Source organism: Erinaceus europaeus, chromosome 5, assembly GCF_950295315.1.
Source record: "Erinaceus europaeus chromosome 5, mEriEur2.1, whole genome shotgun sequence".
In the NCBI taxonomy this organism is placed as follows: domain Eukaryota; kingdom Metazoa; phylum Chordata; class Mammalia; order Eulipotyphla; family Erinaceidae; genus Erinaceus; species Erinaceus europaeus.
This window is the reverse complement of record NC_080166.1, coordinates 37,859,025-37,879,520: the sequence shown is the minus strand read 5'-3', so window position 1 is coordinate 37,879,520 and position 20,496 is coordinate 37,859,025. Positions and strand designations below refer to the sequence as shown.

At 39.8% G+C, this 20,496-nt stretch overlaps 1 pseudogene; it reads left to right on the top strand.

Moving 5' to 3' along the window:
* The first annotated feature begins 20,163 nt into the window (after window positions 1-20,163).
* On the top strand, window positions 20,164-20,276 carry LOC132538778 (small nucleolar RNA U3; annotated as a pseudogene).
* Window positions 20,277-20,496: the final 220 nt, after the last annotated feature.

Sequence of the window (20,496 nt, the reverse complement as noted above, 5' to 3'; positions counted from 1 at the left end):
TCACACTGACAGGCCACTAACTGCCCAATGAGAGTAATCCCCTCTAGGTGGGTGTGGTGCTCCTTCCCAAGCTGGTGGTATCCCCAGAACCCAAAGGCTCTTGTCGGTCTGTCTTACAAACGACAGATATTTTTGTTTGAGTTCAACCATTTAGTTCGTTCCTTGATTCATTTTTATCCCCTTTTTGAATAGAGACAGAGAGAATTAGACAGGGAAAAGGGAGACAGAGAGGGAGAGACACACTTTAAAAAATTTTTATTTATAAAAAGGAAACATTGACTATACCATAGGATAAGAGGGGTACAACTCCACACAGTTCCCACCACCAGAACTCCATATCCCATCCCCTCCCCTGATAGCTTTCCTATTCTTTAACCCTCTGGGAGTATGGACCCAAGGTCATTGTGGGATGCAGAAGGTTGAAGGTTTGGCTTCTGTAATTGCTTCCCTGCTGAACATGGGCGTTGACAGGTCAATCCATACTCCCAGCCTGGAGAAACACACTTATAGCACTGCTTCACCTTTCCTGAAGCTGCACCTTTGCAGATGGAGATTGAGATCCTGAACTTGGATTCTTGTGAACTGTAATGTGTGTCACTGCCTGACTCTCTCATTCTTTTTTTTTTTTTATTCAATATATTGTATGGATATTAGGATCCAGAAATAAAAGCATAAACAAAAAATAGATAATATTCATGCCCTTACTGAGTTTATAGTTTACAAGACAGAAAGTCACTGAAATACTAGTCTACAAAACAATTGTATTAGATTCTACATAATTTTTATTTTTATATTGTATACTTTATGTTATATATAACATATTAGTAATATAATGTGCATAAAATATTATCTTATTCTATAGTAAGATTATAGTCTAGAAAACAGAAAATTACACACACACACATACACACACACACAAAAGGTAAAATGTATGACTAGGGATGCAGCTCTGTGGTAGAACACATGGCAATATATGATGCCACACACACACACACACACACACACACACACATCAAGTGGTGATAGGTGACAGGGAAAAGGAAAACGCATAGTGGAAGTGTATTAGGATAGTGTAAGAACCCGAGGGAAACTCACAGAGAAGGTGAAACACAAGCAAATATCTATTTTAGGTTGCTGAAGAAAGAATTTTAAAATATAGGCTTAAAGTCAAGGGAAATTAGGTGCCATCATGCTGCCATCTTGGCTATACAGTTAACAATATTCATGTACTTTCCCCTTATTTGGGAGCTACTTTCTTCCCTGATACAGCTTTCTAGTCTTTTTTTCCAACTATGCTAGCCCTATTAGCTTTTTCCAAAATGGAGACGTCAATTCTTCATCTGCAATATTCTTGCCTTTAGGTTCATGATTAGTCAACAATTTGTTCTGCTTTCAATGTGTCCTGGAGCCCTGCCACCCTAGATCCTTGTTCCACTAGGAAAAGAGAGAGACAGGCTGGGAGTATAGATCGACCTGCTAACACCTATGTTCATCAGGGAAGCAATTACAGAAGTCAGACTTTCCATTTTCTGCACCCCATAATGATTCTGGGTCCATACTCCCAGGGGATAAAGAATAGGAAAGCTATCAAGGTAGGAGGGGATTGGTTGTGGAGTTCTAGTGGTGTGAATTGTGTGGAATTGTACCCTTCCTGTCCTATGGTCTTGTCAATATTTCCATTTTACAAATAAATAAAGAAAAACAAACAATTCAAATAAAAAAGTCAAGGAGAAAACACAGTAGTAGGAATCAATCACTTTTCATATTTTATATCCAATATTTTAAAATTTAAGTACACACACAGACACACACAGACACACACACTCACACACACACACATATATATAGAGAGAGAGATAGGAAGGGAAATATCAGAGCACTGAACAATTCTGGCTTATGGTGATACTGGGGATTGAACTTGGGGCGTCAGAGCCTCAAATATGAATATCTTTTGCAATACCACTGTGCTATCTCCCTAGCTGTCACTTCAACATATAAAATGTCAGTAACATCTTAATATCAATATCTAAATATTGATAATTGCTTTATAACATTTATCTTTTTTTTTTTCCTTTAAGACAGGGGAAGAGAGAGAGACCGAGACCACAGCATCAAAGCTTCCTTCAGTGGAGTGGACACTGGGCTCAATCCTGAGTTGGGCACATGGAAAATAGCGCAGTATCCAAATGAGCTATTTGCCGTCCAACATTCATCTTTCATCTTGGTACTTCTTCTAGCATTTGCCCTTCTTCCGTAGCCAGTCAACAGCGTCAGGTTGAGCCTTATGTAAAGTTTCGAGACCTCCTTTGAATCTGGAGAGGTGGCAGTCATTGACTATGTGGATCATAGTCTGTCTGTAGCCACAGGGGCAGTTGGGGTCGTCTCTGGCTCCCCAGCGATGGAACATAGCGGCGCACCGGCCATGGCCTGTTCGATAGCGATTGAGGAGGGCCCAATCATAATGTGCTAGGTCAAAGCCGGGTTGACGCTTGCAGGGGTCTGTGATGAGGTGTTTGTTCTTTACCTCAGCTGACTGCCAACTCTGTTTCCAAGAGTCTGGAACAGAGAAGTTCAGTGTAGGCATAGGAGACCAGATTGGATGACGAGACGTTAAGCGTTGAACAGGGTTGGCGAAGATATCCGCGTATATTGGCAGGTCTGGTCGAGCGTAGACGTGGGAAATGAATTTAGATGATGCCGCATCCCAACAAATATCTGGCGGGGCGATGTTGCTAGGAACTGGCAGCCATGGAACCGGGGTGGAATGGATGGTTCCAGAAATTATCCTCATGGAGGAATATAATTTGGAATCGACCAAGTGGACATGGGGGCTACGGAACCATACTGGGGCACAGTATTCTGCAGTGGAATAGCATAATGCCAGAGATGATGATCGTAGTGTAGAAGTGCTCGCGCCCCATGAGGAGCTGGCCAGTCTTGCAATGATGTTATTCCTCGCACCCACCTTTGCTGCAGTTTTTATGAGATGATTGTGAAATGACAGGGTGCGATCGAGAGTAATGCCAAGATAGACTGGCTGGGCTTCATGCTGGATTCTCGTATTGTCAAGCTGCACATTAAGCTCATGCGAGGCTGAGGCATGGTGTAGATGGAAAACAGATGATATCGTTTTTGCAGTGCTAGGGATTAGTCACCATTTTTTTTACAGTAATCAGATATCAGAGACATGTCTTTCGGGGTGCATTGGATCGACTTTCCCGTGGTGCATCCCGTGAGTACCCATTCATTGGGGAAACTGATGAACCTTCCTAGCCGACTGAATCCACATGGATCCCAGTCACTTTCAAAGCCAGCGACATCTTGGTACTAATATTTGGTTAGTATCCTTTACATTGGTTTGTACTTATGAATGAACATCAAAATTTTTACCAAAACCAGATGTGTACTTGTGTGAAACTTTTATTTTCTCACTTTACAAAATGTCCTGAGCAACTCTTGTGCTGTTATTACTAGTTGCTGCAGAAGGTGGGGACCAGATGGCTTCACAAATGAATTCTACAAAACTTTCAGGAAACAGTTAGTACCCAATACTTCTTAAGCTTTTCCATGAGATTGAAGAAACAGGAATACTCCCTTCACCTTCTATGAAGCCAACATCACCCTGATACCAAAAGCTGATAGGACAGAACAAAAAAGGAAAACTACAGACCAATATCTCTGATGAACATAGATGCCAAAAAATTAAACAAGATCTTGGCCAACCGGATACAGCAACATACCAAAAAGATTGTTCATCACGACCAAGTGGGATTCATCCCAGGAATGCAAGGCTGGTTCAACATCTGTAAGTCAATCAATGTCATTCACCACATCAATCAAAGCAAAGCCAAAAACCACATGATTATCTCAATAGATGCAGAGAAAGCCTTTGACAAAATCCAACACCCATTCATGCTGAAAACTCTACAAAAAATGGGAATAGATGGGAAATTCCTCAAGATAGTGGAGTCTATATATAGTAAACCTACAACCAACATCATACTCAATGGACAGAAGCTGAAAGCATTCCTCCTCAGATCGGGGACTAGACAGGGCTGTCCACTGTCACCGTTACTCTTCAACATAGTATTGGAAGTTCTTGCCATAGCAATCAGGCAAGAGAAAGGAATCAAAGGAATACAGATTGGAAGGGAAGAAGTCAAGCTCTCCCTATTTGTAGATGATATGATAGTATACATAGAAAAACCTAAAGAATCCAGCAGAAAACTACTGGAAGTTATTAGGCAATATAGCAAGGTATCAGGCTACAAAATCAATGTACAAAAATCAGTGGCATTTCTTTATGCAAACACTAAATCTGAAGAAGAAGACATCCAGAAATCACTCCCATTTACTGTTTCAGCAAAATCAATCAAATACCTAGGAATAAAGTTGACCAAAGAAGTGAAAGACTTGTATGCTGAAAACTATGAGTCGCTACTCAAGGAAATAGAAACTGATACCAAGAAATGGAAAGATGTCTCATGCTCATGGATTGGAAGAATAAATATCATCAAAATGAATACTCTCCCCAGAGCCATACACAAATTTAATGCAATACCCATCAAAGTTCCACCAAGCTTCTTTAAGAGAATAGAACAAACACTACAATCATTTATCTGGAACCTGAAAACACCTAGAATTGCCAAAACCATCTTGAGGAAAAGAAACAGAAATGGAGGCATCACACTCCCAGACCTTAAAATATATTATAAACCCATCATCATCAAAACAGCCTGGTACAGGAACAAAAATAGGCACACCGACCAGTGAAACAGAATTGAAAACCCAGAAATAAATCCCAACACCAATGGGCATCTAATCTTTGATAAGGGGGCCCAAAGGATTAAATGGAAAAAGGAGGCTCTTTTCAATAAATGGTGCTGGGAAAACTGGGTTGAAACATGCAGAAGAATGAAATTGAACCACTTTATCTCACCAGAAACAAAAATCAACTTCAAATGGATCAAAGACCTAGATGTCAGACCAGAAATAATCAAATACTTAGAGGAAAACATTGGTAAACACTTTCCCACCTACACCTCAAGGACATCTTTGATGAATCAAACCCAATTGCAAGGAAGACTAAAGCAGAAACAAACCAATGGGACTACATCAAATTGAAAAGCTTCTGCACAACCAAAGAAACCATGAAACAAAGAGACCCCTCACAGAATGGGAGAAGATTTTCACATGCCAGACATCAGACAAGAAACTAATCACCAAAATATATAAAGAGCTCAGCAAACTTAGCACCAAAAAAGCAAATGACCCCATCCAAAAATGGGCAGAGGATATGAACAAAACATTCACCTCAGAGTAGATCCAAAAGGCTAACAAACATATGAAAAACTGCTCTAGGTCACTGATTGTCAGAGAAATGCAAATTAAGACAACACTAAGATACCACCTCACTCCTGTACATACATCAAAAAAGACAGCAGCAACAAATGCTGGAGATTATGTGGGGACAGAGGAACCCTTTTACATTGCTGGTGGGAATGTAAATTGGTCCAGCCTCTGTGGAGAGCAGTCTGGAAAACTCTCAGAAGGCTAGACATGGACCTTCCATATGATCCAGTAATTCCTCTCCTGGGGTTATACCACAAGGACTCCATAACACCCAACCAAAAAGAGGTGTGTACTCCTATATTCATAGCAGCATAATTCATAATAGCTAAAACCTGGAAGCAACCCAGGTGCCCAACAACAGATGAGTGGCTGAGAAAGCTGTGGTATATATACACAATGGAATACTATGCAGCTATCAAGAATAATGAACCCACCCTCTCTGACCCATCTTGGTCAGAGCTAGAAGGAACTATGTTAAGTGAGCTAAGTCAGAAAGATAAAGATGCGTATGGGATGATCCCACTCATCAACAGACGTTGAGTAAGAAGATCTGAAAGGGAAACTAAAAGCAGGACCTGACCAAATTTTAAGTAGGGCACCAAAGTAAAAACCCTGTGGTGAGGGGTAGACATGCAGCTTCCTGGGCCAGTGGGGGGTGGGAGTGGGTGGGAGGGATGGGTCACAGTCTTTTGGTGGTGGGAATGGTGTTTATGTACACTCCTAGTAAAATGTAGTCATATAAATCACTAGTTAATTAATAGGAGAGGGGGAAAATTAATTGTATGTCTTGAAGTTTTTCAAAACACAAACTGAAATCTTTTCAATATACAGACTGTGTAATTGATATGCAGACGCTCTCAAAAGCCTAGACCAAGTAGATCAGAAGCAACCAATAGCACAGCTATATACAAGATACTGGGTACTGTACAGCAAACCCTAACAAAAGGACTTTTCCCTAAGACAGCAGGAACCTCACGTCTCCACTATAGAGCCTCTACTTTCCCCAGTCCTAGAACCATTGTATAGGGCCCACTTTCCCGTATGCCTCTCCCAATCCATATCAAATAATATTGCATCTGCTGATCACAATCTAACCAACAAAATGATTGCCACCTCAACATGCTTCACTTCAGACTGTGTCCAGAGACTTCACGTGTGGAATGACAACCCTTCAGCTTCATTACTCGGGTGAGACCTTTCCTTTCATAGTATACTCTAATTTCATCTCAGGTGGTTCACTTTCTAACAAAGTCCCAAAACCTAGATATACACCAGTTTCTGTGAGAGAGAGCATATGTTCACACGTATCCGTAAACTACTGCAAAATATATACCTGAAAGCAGAAGTACACTAGAGTTTGCAGTGAGTATCCCCCTAACACTTCCTCTCCACTATTCCAAGCTTTGGGACCATGATTGCTCAACAACTTGTTTGGCTTCGTATGTTAACTCTCTTTTCAGTCACCAGGTTCCAGATGTCATCAGGATGCCGGCCAGGCTTCCCTGGACTGAATACCCCACCAATGTGTCCAATGCTTCCCCAGAGACCCACCCTACTAGGGAAAGAGAGAGGCAGACTGGGAGTATGGACTGATCAGTCAACGCCCATGTTCAGTGGGGAAGCAATTATAGAAGCCAGACCTTCTACCTTCTGCAACCCACAATGACCCTGGCTCCATGCTCCTAGAGTGAGAGAGACTGGGAAAGCTATCAGGGGAGGGGGTGGGATATGGAGATTGGGTGGTGGGAATTGTGTGGAATTGTACCCCACCTACCCTATGGTTTTGTTAATTAATCCTTTCTTAAATAAAAAAGAAAAAAATTAAATACTTTTGCATACAAAAAAAAAAAGTCAGTCTTGAGTGTTGAAGCTCCAGTGATAATGACGACAACGACACCAACAGAGACAACACATACAATGTAAATAACATTAATGTCTCTTTGTTTTGCAGAAAAATGTTGTTTTTCTTTCTACAGAAAGTATGAAATCTATTGTTTATTTAAGACTGAAATATTTTAACTTAAGAGGGAATGTGTCCTTTTTATTTAAAGGGACATTTTAAGTCAACAATGTAAAAAAAGACAACATTCTAAGACTTATTTTAGTAATTTAAAGGAAAACAGAAAAATATTTGAACCCTTTATAATCTTATTCTAGTCTATCCATACAGGTGACTGTAATCTCATATCAAGTTCAGTCCTAACTAAAGTTATAAACTCTCCATACTTCCCTCTCTCCCTGCCTTCTCTCTCTCCTAACCCTCTTTCTTCTTCCCTTCCTTCCTTCCTTCCTTCCTTCCTTCCTTCCTTCCTTCCTTTGTTCCTTCCTTCTTCCTGCCTTCCTTCCTTTCTTCATTCCTGTAGAGTTATTGCTAAGGCTGAGTGCCTTGTAAACTCCCCCACCACTTTACTTTAGTAATCCCCCCCCTTTCCAATAGAAGGTTAGATAGAGACAGAGAAGAGAGACACCTGCAGCACTTCTTCAACACTTGTGAGGCTTCCCTCCTGCAGAAGACCAGGAGCTTGAATCTTTGTCCTTGCATAGGATCACTTATGCAGTCTGCTGGGTAATCTACCATCTGGCTCCAGACTCTCCTTTGAAAGCACAAGTCTTCTGAGAGGTAGTGAGGAGTCTCTATCATTTCCAGGCTGGAGACAGGAGGCTGGGTTTCATTTTTCTCAGATGGGATGAGCTATTTCCAAGAAGGGAATTTGAAAATGGTAAGGGGCAAGTTTGAAGATGGGAGAATTTTTATTCTGCAGAATTTGTGTAGATGGTTGTCTTCATAGCAGGAAAGTGTGCTTAGTGCTCTAAGGTTCAGACCAAGAGGTGAATGAATAATAAATAAAATTTTTTATCTCCTTCAATAGTTTATCTTGGTTGGCCTAGTTCTCAGAAAGGACAGGAAGCTCCTTGTGTACAAACTATTAGAGTCACTGTTTAGCCATTTCGATAGCAATTTCTTATTCCTTCAATTCAGCATGTTCACTTCTGTCAATATATATTTTTTCTTTTGTCACTGGGGTTATTGCTGGTCTTTCGTGTTTGTATGTTCCCAGTAGCTATTTTTCTTCCCTATTTCCTCTTCCTTTTTTTCTTTCACTCTGTCTCTCTTTCTCTCATTTCATCTTTCTTTTTCCCTCCTCCCCTCCCTCCCTCCCTTCCTATTTCCCTTTCTTTTTAATGGAGGTGAGACACACACACACACACACACACACACACACACACACACACAACAAGAAGGAGAGGCACTTGCAACACTACTCACTGCTCCTGATCCTTCAAATATGCAGGTAGGGACTGGGGGCTTAAACCTGAATCATCACGCATGGTAACCTTTGCATTCTACCAGAAGAGCCACCATCCAACTCCACTCCTGCTAATCTTATTCTCCTAAAGGTATTTCATGTTAGGTTCCTACTCAAGAACATACAACTTGGGAATTTCGGGTGAGGGTAGAATTTTTGGGCCAGTGGTGGAGGATTGCAGGGGTGGGGGTGGGGGTGGCGGTCAGTCAGGGAGGAACCAAAGAAGAGCCAGATAATCTACCCATGGGCTAGTGAATGGAGGCTGAAAAGGACAAAGGAAACAGGGATTTGACCAGAGTTTTGGCTTTGCTATTTCTTTCTGCACTTCCCCCACCCCAAGACCACCCCCCCACCAGCCACTCCAAGTAGGCCTCCTGTAGAACTAATTTCTTTATCAAGATTCCTGTCTCATCCAAAGGAGGAGGGAGATCACACCAACCAAAGACTTTTTTTCTTTTTCTTTTTGAAGGGGGCTTGAGCTTTATCTGAGTGACAGAATACCTGATCAATCAGGGCCTTGGTCTTTCCAAGGATAGATTTCCTGTCTTTCTTCCATCTACCTTTTGATTTTGTTTGATAGTTGCTTCTCATAATTGTTTGTTTTTGCTTGGTTAAGGAAGGGGATGAAGCTGTGTGCAGCCAGTCTGGAGTGGTTTAATTGGTAAACTGACTGTTAGGGTATTTTATATTATTATTATTTTCTGGATTTCTGTGGTGTCAGTTGTGATATATCCTCTATCATTTATGATTCTATTAATTTGAGTCTTCTCCCTTTTTTTTTTAGTGAGTATGGCTAGGGGTTTGTCAATCTGGTTTAATTTTTCAAAGAATCAACATTTGGCTTCATTGACCTTTTGTATGGTTCTCTTATTTTCTATTTTGTTTATCTCTGCTCTAATTTTAGTGATTTCTGTCCTTCTGGTTGATTTAGTTTTCCTTTGTTCCTCTTCCTCTAAGTCCTTAAGGTGTGCAGTAAGGTCGTTTATTTGAGCTTTTTCTTGTTCTTTAATATGTGATTGTATGGCTATGAGTTTTCCCCTCAATACTGCTTTAGCTGTGTCCCAAATTTTTGATAGCTTGTGTCTTCATTTTCATTTGTTTCCAGGAACATTTGAATTTCTTGCTTGAGTGTCTCTCTGACCCAGTGGTTCTTAAGCAGTATGTTTTTTTAGTTTCCAAATTCTGTGTCTTTTAGTAATTTTCTGTTTGTTGTTAAATGTTAGCTCTACTGCACTGTGGTCTGAGAAGATACTTGAGATGATTTCAAAGCTCTTGAATTTGTTGATGCTGTCTTTGTGGCCTAACATGTGGTCTATCTTTCAGTATGTGTTGTGTGGATTTGAAAAGAATGTGTATTCCAGTTTTTTGGAGTGAATAACTATGAAAACGTCCAGGAGGTCTAGTCTGTCCATTTCTTCATTTAATTCTCTTGTTTCTTTGTTGATTGATTCATTGATCTAAGTGTGAGAATGGGGTGTTGAAGTCTCCCATTATTATTGTATTACTATTTATGTATTTTTGAAGTTCTTTCAGTAGGTGCTTGATGTATTTAGATGGGCCCTCATTGGGTGCATAGATGTTAATAATTGTTAAATTTTCTTGATTGATTGATCCTCTAATCATTATGTAGTGGCCTTGCCTATCTTTCATTACTTTATTTAATTTAAAGTCTATTATGTCAGAGATGAGAATGACTGTTCCTGCCTTTTTTGTGTGGTCCATTAGCCTATATGATAGTTTTACATACTTTCACTTTAAGTCTGTGTTTACCTTGTTGGGTCAAGTGGGATTCTTGTAAGCAGCATATTGTTTGGTTATGTTTTCTGATCCATCCTTGCACTCTGTGTCTTTTAATGGTTGAGTTTAAGCCATTGACATTTATTGATATTATGGATTTAATGTATTGTAGTGCCATTATTCAACAATTTTTTACTTGCTCTTATATATGGCAAGTATTATAGTGATGTTCTTGTTTATAGGAGGTCTTTTAGAACCTCTTTCAGGGCAGGCTTGGTGATAGTTGCTTTCTTTAACTGGTCTGTCAGAGAATGTGTTGATTCCTCCATCTAGTTTGAATGAAAGTCTAGCATGACACATTATCCTTGGCTGAAACCCTTTTTCATTCAGGGATCAATAGATATCTTGCCATTCTCTTCTGGCTTTTAGAGTTTGAGTGGAGAAGTCTGTTAATAATCTTATGGGTTTTCCCCTTTATGTGACTTTTTATTTCTCTCTTGCAGCCTTTAGGATCCTTTCTTTATCCTTAGTTCTTTTTTTTTTTTTTTTTTTTTTGTAACTATGATGTGTTTTGATGTCTTCAGGTCTGAATTGATTCTGCCTGGGACTCTCTGAGCCTCTTGAATCTTAATGTCCTTTCTGTTGTTCAGGTTTGGGAAGTTTTCTTCTATAATTTCCTCTAGAATGTTTACTTCCCCTTCCTCTCTTCCTTCCTCTGGTAGGCCAATTCTACAAATGTTACTCCTTTTGAGATCATTCCATATGTCTCTGCTGTTGTTTTTAGTGTCTCTCAACCTCCCTTTGAGCTGTTTTACCTTTTTCTTAGTTTTCTCTAGCTTATCTTCTGCCTGCTTAATTCTGTTTTCTGCTTCTGCTAGTCAGCTTTCCCTTCCCTCAGCTTCTTTCTTCAGTTCAGCTATTTCAGCTTTCAGTTCTCTAATTAACTCGAGGTAGTTAGTATTTTCCTTGAGGGTCTCATCTGTTGTTTCCCTAATACTGCTAGCCCTTTCCTCCAAAGTTGTCTTCATTTTTGTGATTGATAACTTTATTTCTTGCATACTTTTCTTATCTATGGTTACTTCTGGCTGATTTGTAGTTTCTTCTGGGCTCTTGTCTTCATTCATTGTAGTAGCAGTTTTATTTGCTCTTGATCTAATCATTTATTTTATTAACATTTTTTTAATTTTTATTTTCTGTTGTTCCTCAGTTGTTGTGTTTTGAGTACAAGCCATGCTATACTAAATACCTTTATGAGAAATGCAATCACCACCCTCAGAAATTACAATTATGAGTGAAGCAAGGATTGAAGCAGTTTAACCAATACCCGTTAGCCCAACAGTGTCTCCAGTCCAAGAAAAAATAGCAACGAAGTCAAAATGAAAAAGAAAGAGAAAGGAAAAAAGGGATAGCAAGAATAGACAATTATGAATATCTACTGTCCACTGTAAATTCTAGTGGTAGCAAGAGGAGAAGGGGAAGTAGAGCAGAGACACATACAAAGGGAGTCCACTCTGAGTTAGATTTCTTCCCCCAAATAATTCACAAATGAGCATCAGTGAATTCAGAAAGCAGAGGAAGCAAAGAATTAAAGAGATACAGATTGGAAGAGACGTCAAATTCTCCCTAACATTTTTATGTTAATTTTAGCCTGACACCTTACTATATTTCCTGATGATTTCCAAAAGCTTCTTGTTGGATTCCTTAGGCTTTTCTATGTATACTATCATGTCATCTCCAAACAGTGAGAATTTGACTTCTTCTCTTCCAATCTGTATCTCTTTAATTCTTTGCTTTCACCTGATTGCTATGGCAAGAACATCCAACACTATATTGAATAACAATGGTGACAGTGGGCATCCCTGTCTAGTACTTGATCTGAGTGGAAATGCTTTCAGTTTTTCACTGTTAAGTATGATGTTGGCTGCATGTTTGCTATATATATAATCCACTACCTTGAGGAATTTTCCATCTATTCCCATTTTTTGTAGTGTTTTGATCATAGAGGGAAATTGTATTTTGTCAAAGGCTTTCTCTGCATCTATTGATATGACCATGTGGTTTTTGGTCTTGCTTTTGTTGATGTGGTGGATCACATTGATTGATTTACCTATATTAAACCAAACTTGGCATCCATGGGATAAACCCCACTTGGTTATGATGAACAATCTTTTTAGTATACTGCTGTATCTGGTTGGCTAGAATTTTGTTCAATATTTTAGCATCTATGTTCATCAGAGATACTCGTCTGTAGTTTTTTTTTTTTTTTTTTTTGGTTGTGTCCCTGTCTGCTTTTGGTATCAGAGTGATGTTGGCTTCATAGGAGCTGGAAGGGAGTATTCCAGTGTCTTCCATATTGGAAGACTTTGAAAAGTAGAGGTATTAGTTCTTCTTTGAAGGTTTTGTAGAGTTCATTTGTAAAACCATCTGGTCTAGGACTTTTATTTTTGGGAAGTTTTTTGATCATTGTTTCAATTTCATTAGCTGTTAAGGGCCTCTTCATATTATCTAGTTCCTCTTTACTTAATTTTAGGAGTTGGTAGGTATCTAGGAAATTGTCCATTTCTTACAAGTGGCATAGAAGCCTGGCATGATATGTTGAATTTCTGCAGTGTCTGTTGTGATATCTCCTCTTTCATTTACTTTCCGGTTTATTTGGATCTTCTCCCTTTTTTGTTTTGTAAGTCTGGCTAAAGGTTTGTTGATTTTTTTTTTACTCTTTCAAAGAACCAACATTTAATTTCATTGATCTTTTGTATGTTTTTCTTATTTCCAATGCCATTTATTTCTGCCTAACTTTAGTTATTTCAATCCTTCTGCTTGATTTAGGGTACCCTTATTCTTCTTCTAGGTCTATAAGATGTGCAATCAGGTTGTTTATTTGTAGTTTTTCTTGTTACCTAATGTATGCTTGTATGGCTATGAACTTCCATCTCAGTACTGCCTTGGCTGTGTCCTAAATATTTTGATAGCTTGTGTCTTCATTTTCATTGAACTCTTGAAACATTTTGATTTCTTCCTTTATTTACTCTTTGACCTAGTAGTTGTTAAGTAGTATGCTGTTGAGCTTCCACATTTTGGGACTATTGATAATCTTTTGTTGATTGTTAAGTGTTAGTTTAATTCCGCTGTGGTCTGAGAAGATGCTTGGGATGATTTCAATGCTCTTGAATTTGCAGATGTTGTCTTTGTGGCCTAACATATGGTCTATCCTTGAGAATGACCCATGTTGACTTGAGTAGACTGTGTATTCCAGTTTCTTGGGTTCAATGACTGAAAATATCTAATAGTTCTAGTTTATCTATCTCCTTACTTAACTCCTTCATTTCTTTATTGATTTTCTGCCTGGATGATTGTCAAGTTGAGAGAATGGGTTGTTGAAACCCCCTACTATTAAGTAATTGAATAATGTCCACCCCTTTTTTTTAACTTTATTTATTTTAATGTCTGTAATGTCAGATATGAGAATAGCCGTTCCTGCCTTTTTTTTGGTGGGCCATTGGCTTGTATGATAGTTTTCCATTTTTTCACTTTGAGTCAGTTATTGTCTTGTTGATTTAGGTGGGTTTCCTATAGACAGCATTTTGTTGGGTTGTGTTTTCTCATCCATATTCCTACTCTGGGCTTTTTAATAGGTGAATTCAGGCCATTGACATTTATTGATATCAAAGATTGAAGATATTTTAACATTGTTATTGTACATTTTTAGAGTGTTCAGATATATATCATATTTATGGTGGTCTGACCATTTATAGGAGACCTTTCAGAACTTCTTTCATTCAGTCCAGGCTTAGTGATACTTAATTCTTTCAACTGTTGCTTGTCTGAGGTTTTTATGCCTCCATCTAGTCTGAATGACAGTCTAGCAGGATATAGTAGTCTTGGCTGAAAGCCTTTCTCAATGAGCACTTGATAGATATCTTGCCATTTGCTTCTGGCCTGTAGTGTTTGTGTGGACAAGTCTGCTGTTAACCTTATGGGTTTTCCTCTGCAGTGACTCTGTTTTTCTCTTGCAGGCTTAAGGATCCTTTCTTTATCCTTATTCCTTTTCATTCTAAATATCATGTGTCTTGGTGTCATTATGTCTGGGTTAATTCTGTTTGTAACCCTCTGGGATTCTTGAACCTTTATGTCATTGATGTTGTCTAGCCTAGAGATGTTCTCAGCTATTATGTCCTGAAGAATGCTTTCTTCCCCTCCCTCTCTTTCTTCTTCTGGTAATCCAATATTGCATATATTATTTCATTTGAAGTCATCCCATAGGTCTCTGTTGTTGTTTTCAGTATCTCTCAGCCTCTTTTTGACATCTCTTACTTCTTTTTTAGTTATCTTTAATTCATCCTCGATCTTGCTAATTTTGTCTTCAGCCTTATTTATTCTATTCTCTCTCCCCTCTACTAATTTCTGGAGTTCATCTATTTTGTTACCCTGTTCTAAAAATAGCTGAAAGCTATTTCAGCTTTCAGCTCTTTAATAATCTTGAGATAATTAGTGTTTTCATCTGCAGTCTCATTTGTTGTTTCTGCATTTCTGATGACAATTCTTTCAAAGTCTTTCCTCATTCCTTTGATTATTTCCTTAACTAGTGTTGGATGTTGACCTCATTATTTTGTGTTTCTACTTTTGGGGGTGTTAGCTGAACTCTGGTCCTATTTCATTTCTCCAATATTTCTTCTTGTTGGTTTAACGATTCTATATAATATCTTATGAGGTCCCTGTCTTAGTAATTTTCAAATTACTCATAATTCTTGACTGGATTGACTTGTGTCTAACTAAGGTAATTAAAAGGTTCACTGTTGTGGAAATTGACAGTTGTTTCAATATTATTTTAATCCCTGAGTTGGAGCACAGTGGCTTTAAATCCTCCTTTGTTCTTTTCCTTCCCTGTAGGCTATGGGAGCCTGAGGGAATTTAAACTGTTAGTGGCCTCTTAGCCTAATCCCTCCCACCTCACCAAGAGATAAAGCAGGGTTGGGGAGAAATAATACAGTGATTATGCAAAGAGACTCTCACACTGAAGGATCCAAAGATCAGGGCTCAATTTAGCTTCTCTGCCAAGCTGGGCAGCACTGCTGGGCCCTGTGACTTTATAAACAAGTCCCATTTATAGTCTGTAGGTCCTGAGGCAACTACTCAGTATGTTCTCTTCAGGAGAACAATGTGGAAAGGCTCCCACCATACAGTTCCATGCTAGGCCACCAAGGTGAGGATCTTCTCCTGAGTTTCCTGGTTAGTTCTCTGTCCCCAGGTATCAGCACAGGGCCTCCCCACTGCTGCTCCAGCCTCTGAGGGCAGTAGCAATGGAGACTCACAATTTCATTGTCTGAGTCTTAGGGGAGTCCTCTTCTCCCTTCAGGCATCTTTTTGTTGGTAAAACAGACTAGATTAGTCTTTTGTTAATGATTACCTTAAGACCCTTTATTTTCAATAAGATGACTGATTTTATAAAATTGCATGCAGATTGACTCCTTGGCATCAAAACCCTTACAAATACATTATCATAGACTTGATTTGGCTGATAGAGGCCTGGCTGAACCTGAGGATGACAGACCTCCTTTTCGGATGGCATAAAACTCAGAATTATGCATTGAGACATCCAACCTTGGCAGGGCACGGACACCAGTAAGGGGTGCAAGGCAAAGCACTGCAGGGGGAGGACCCTATAGTCCACCTCTGAGTCCCCAGTGAAGCAAACCTGATTTGCATGGAGGTTGGTGTCAGCAACAAAAAATGTTTCCCTGGAAACTGTGGCTCTGCCTCCCCTCCCCAAAAAGACACCAAGAGCCTTATAAGATGTGGGAAGATTGGTTTTACATTCACCCCACGGGAGGAATTGGGTCAATACTTCTACCCTCTGGTTAATGCCCACCAAAACTTCTGTTAAGGTATCTACCCCTCACCCCCAATTTCCTGCCTCAGTTAAATTATAATGAAAGGAGGAGATGCCAGGAGCCATTTCTCTGCTTGATAAGCTTTGAAACAATGGAAGCCCTCGACAAGTTTTCATTTCCCACTGGGCAGACCATTTCCCCTCAGGTAGACCATTTATCAGAAATCAAGTGACACAACACATAGTTGTAACAAACATGGTTTCGGCCATTGTATGTTGCAAGGAACATTCCACTTTGATGATTGTTCCCCCCCCTCCTCCTCCAGCACTCCCCCCTTCCCCAAAGCCTTATAATGCCCGTGAACACAATAAAATTTTGCAGCTTGATCAGAATCCTGTCTTGCTGTCATTCTTTCGTGTCTCTTGTCCCTGTCATTCCAGGTCCCGAGGTTCCTAGCCCCTGTTCACCACCCCACTGGCCGGGGCATACTACCACAATAGAGAGCACAACCAGTAAATGCAATGCACTGATAGCCAAGGCTGATTTTGATCAGAGGAATGATATGGGAAAATAAACTAATAGAAATGAAAAAAAAATCAAACTGACTAACAGCAACAACAACAAAAAGAAGAGAAATAAGATTGCTCAAGAAAGTTGACCAATCTGAAAGAATTCCAGCTCCCTAGAGGAGAGAAATAAGGGGGAAATATAAGACAGCCTCTGCTGCCTTCTGCTGAGCCTGAAATCTTGAGAATGAGGTTGTCTCCACAGGAAGCCCCTTTGTCTATGGCTGGTTCCCTCACCCCTCTGGAGTGAGGGGGTTTTGGTGTGGGGACATACAGAGGGTCAATTTTAACTCAGAAACTCCACTCAATGTGCTTTGTTCTTTTGCAGCCCATTCCAGGCTATATGTGATCTGCAACTCTCTTCTTTGGCTCCACTCTGACCTCTCTTGTACTCTTCCTTTACCATTGGCCTGAAAATCTTGCCCTCACAAAGAATTTTCTGGTTTCAAGTAGCTGCTTTGTAGAGAGAACGTCTAGAGATGTCCTCAAGCTTCCATCTTGGCTCTACCCCCAATACTTATAAAGTTCTTCCAAAAAAAAAATCAAAGAGGAACACTTCCTTCCACTTTCTCTGAGGCCAACATCACCCTGATACCAAAATCAGATAGGGACACACACAAAAAGGGAAACTACAGACCAGTATCTGTGATGAACATCGATGCTAAAATATTGAACAGGATTCTAGCCAACCGGATACAGCAATATATCAAAAAGATTGTTCATCACGACCAAGTGGGATTTATTTCAGGAATGCAAGGCTGGTTCAATCAATATAATTCACCACATCAATAAAAGCAAAACCAAAAACCACATGATTATTTAAATAGATGCAGAGAAAGACTTTGACAAAATCCAACACCCATTTATGCTCAAAACACAACAAAAATGGGAATAGATGAAAAATTCCCCAAGATAGTGGCATTACTTTATAAGATACAGCTATATATAAATAGCATAAAAGGACATAAATTATGGTGATTTTTTTGTATGATACAGAAAATCCTAACAGTGGGAATTTTCAAAGTTAACCAAGTTGCCAAATAATTTGGTTATAACAATAACTATCTGTTGCCTTCTTAAATCTTAAGACAGTAGGAACCTTTCCCTTTGTTTATAAAGCCCATATTTATCCCTTTCCTGGGCAATGACAACAACAATAACAAACAGCAACAACATGGGCAAAAAAAATGGGAAAAAATGGCCTCCAGGAGCATTTGCTTTGTAGTGCAGGCACTGAGCCCCAGTGATAACCCTAGAGAAAAAAGAAAAGAAAAAGAAAAGAAATGAAAAAAAATACCTAATGAAACAGTTTCTATTTTGACCTCCTCACCTACCTATTACATGTCCCTCAATCACTCCAATGCTAACCTTGTTAGACAAAGTAAGGACTACAAAAGCTTAATAAGGGCATGAGACTGTCATACTTTAATGATGACTCTAGTCACTACCAGGCCCACTCCATCACCTGGGGCCCTAGTCAGGGAGTCCTGGGATGTCCACACAGGACATATATATATCACCCACTGTTAGGGACTCAGTGCCTATATGACCCCATCATTCCTGGTGGCCTTTATCTTTTTTTTCAGAAAGGGTGAGAGATAGAGATGGAAAGAAATAGAGAGAAGGAGAGACATCTGAAGTACTATTCTATCACTTTTGAAGTTTCCCTGCTACAGGTGGTGACTGAGACTTAAACACATGGAATGTGTATAGTTTACCTGGTGAGCCCCATAGAATTAAAAAATTCTCTCTCTTTTAATATATGAGGTTGATACTTGCTGAGGTCTCTCAAGATGTAGGGACAGGGAAGGGAGCAGGACCTAATCACCTATACTGTATAGTGTACAAGTTCTTTCTACTCCTTATTTAGCCACACAATGGCTTACGGCTTCTGAACAGCATTGTCTGTCTATCCCTACATGGTCCCACAAATAACTAGGATAAGAGTAAAAAAAAAAAAAAGGTCACTTCTTTTGGTCTTCAGGCATCAGCTTATTTCAATTTGGGACAGCACCACCCTGGGGCATATAAGGTTGCCTAAATGCCAGGTCTCACTCATAAACAGTTTAGAATACCAGTCTCCAGTTTTAAGTGCTACCAGACATGCTGAATCAAAGCTAGAAGAGCACATGATTGTTTTCCTTACATTTTATTTCCCTGGGCTTTTAGTTAAGTCATTCTTGTTCACCAATCCACAAATCACAAGCCTAGACCTCCTCCTCAAACTCATTTCTTTCATGAAACAGAGAATAAACTTCAACAAAGTCCACCCTTTGAAGAAAGTACCTAATTTGCAACTTTAGAGAAAGTCAATGAAACCTGTAGGGAAAAGAGAGAGAGAAGAGAGAAAAGAGAGAGGAAAACAGGGTCTAAGAACTTCATTTTAATTTTAAGCTGTTTCTTGAATTATGACTTGGAGAGCTGGGGAACACCTTTTCTGATTATTCAGCTACTCTCTGAGCATAAAGGCAATATATATTTTTGTGCATTAACTTTTTAAAAAATTTTTTATTTAAGAAAGGATTAATGAACAAAAACATAAGGTAGGAGGGGTACAACTCCACACAATTCCCACCACCCAATCTCCATAACCCACCCCCTCCCATGATAGCTTTCCCATTCTCTAGCCCTCATTCCCCATTCTCTAGCATGGACCCAGGGTCGTTGAGGGTTGCAGAAGGTAGAAGGTCTGGCTTCTGTAATTGCTTCCCCGCTGAACATGGGCATTGACTGGTCAGTCCATACTCCCAGTCTGCCTCTCTCTTTCCCTAGTAAGGTGTGTTTCTGGGGAAGCTGAGCTCCAGGATACATTGGTGGGGTCTTCAATCCAGGGAAGCCTGGCCAGCATCCTGGTGGCATCTGGAACCTGGTGATTGAAAAGAGAGTTAACATACGAAGCCAAACAATTTGTTGAGCAATCATGGATCCCAAGCTTGGAATAGTGGAGAGGAAGTGTTAGGGAGGTACTCACTGCAAACTCTAGTGTACTTCTGCTTTCAGTTATATATTTTGCAGTAGTTTATGGATATGTGTGAACATAAGCTCTCTCTCACAGAAACTGGTGTATATCTAGGTTATGGGACTTTGTTAGAAAGTGAACCACCTGAGATGAAATTAGAATGTACTATAAAAGGAAAGGTCTCACCCGAGTAATGAAGCTGAAGGGTTGTCATTTCACACGTGAAGTCTCTGGACACAGTCTGAAGTGAAGCATGTTGAGGTGGCAATCGTTGCGTTGGTTAGGTTGTGATTGGTGGATGCAATATTTTTTGGTTTGGATTGGGAGACGCATACAGGAAAGTGGGCCCTATCCAAGGGTTCCAGGACTGGGGGAAGTAGGGGCTCTATAGTGGAGATGTGAGATTCCTGCTGAAGACTATACTTTCAGGGATCATTTCTATAGTATGTGCATTAACTTTTTAATTTAGGTATGGTGCCATTTACAAAATCAATGACCCAGGAAACTCATGCTGAATGTTAATTGAAAAGCCTCTCACAAGTGCTTAATTTTAGGTTGGGGCATCAAAATGGCAATTAAAAAGTGGATTTTCTGCAGGATTCTGTGGTTGACTTAAGTAGACACAGGCTCCCAGCCTGGGAGGTAGGTGGCTGGGGGAGGGAGGGACTGACCACAGAGCAGATGGTGGAGCTGCTGCCTTCTGCCCTCAAATGAACCCACTGCCAGCTAGCTCATCAGCCAAAACC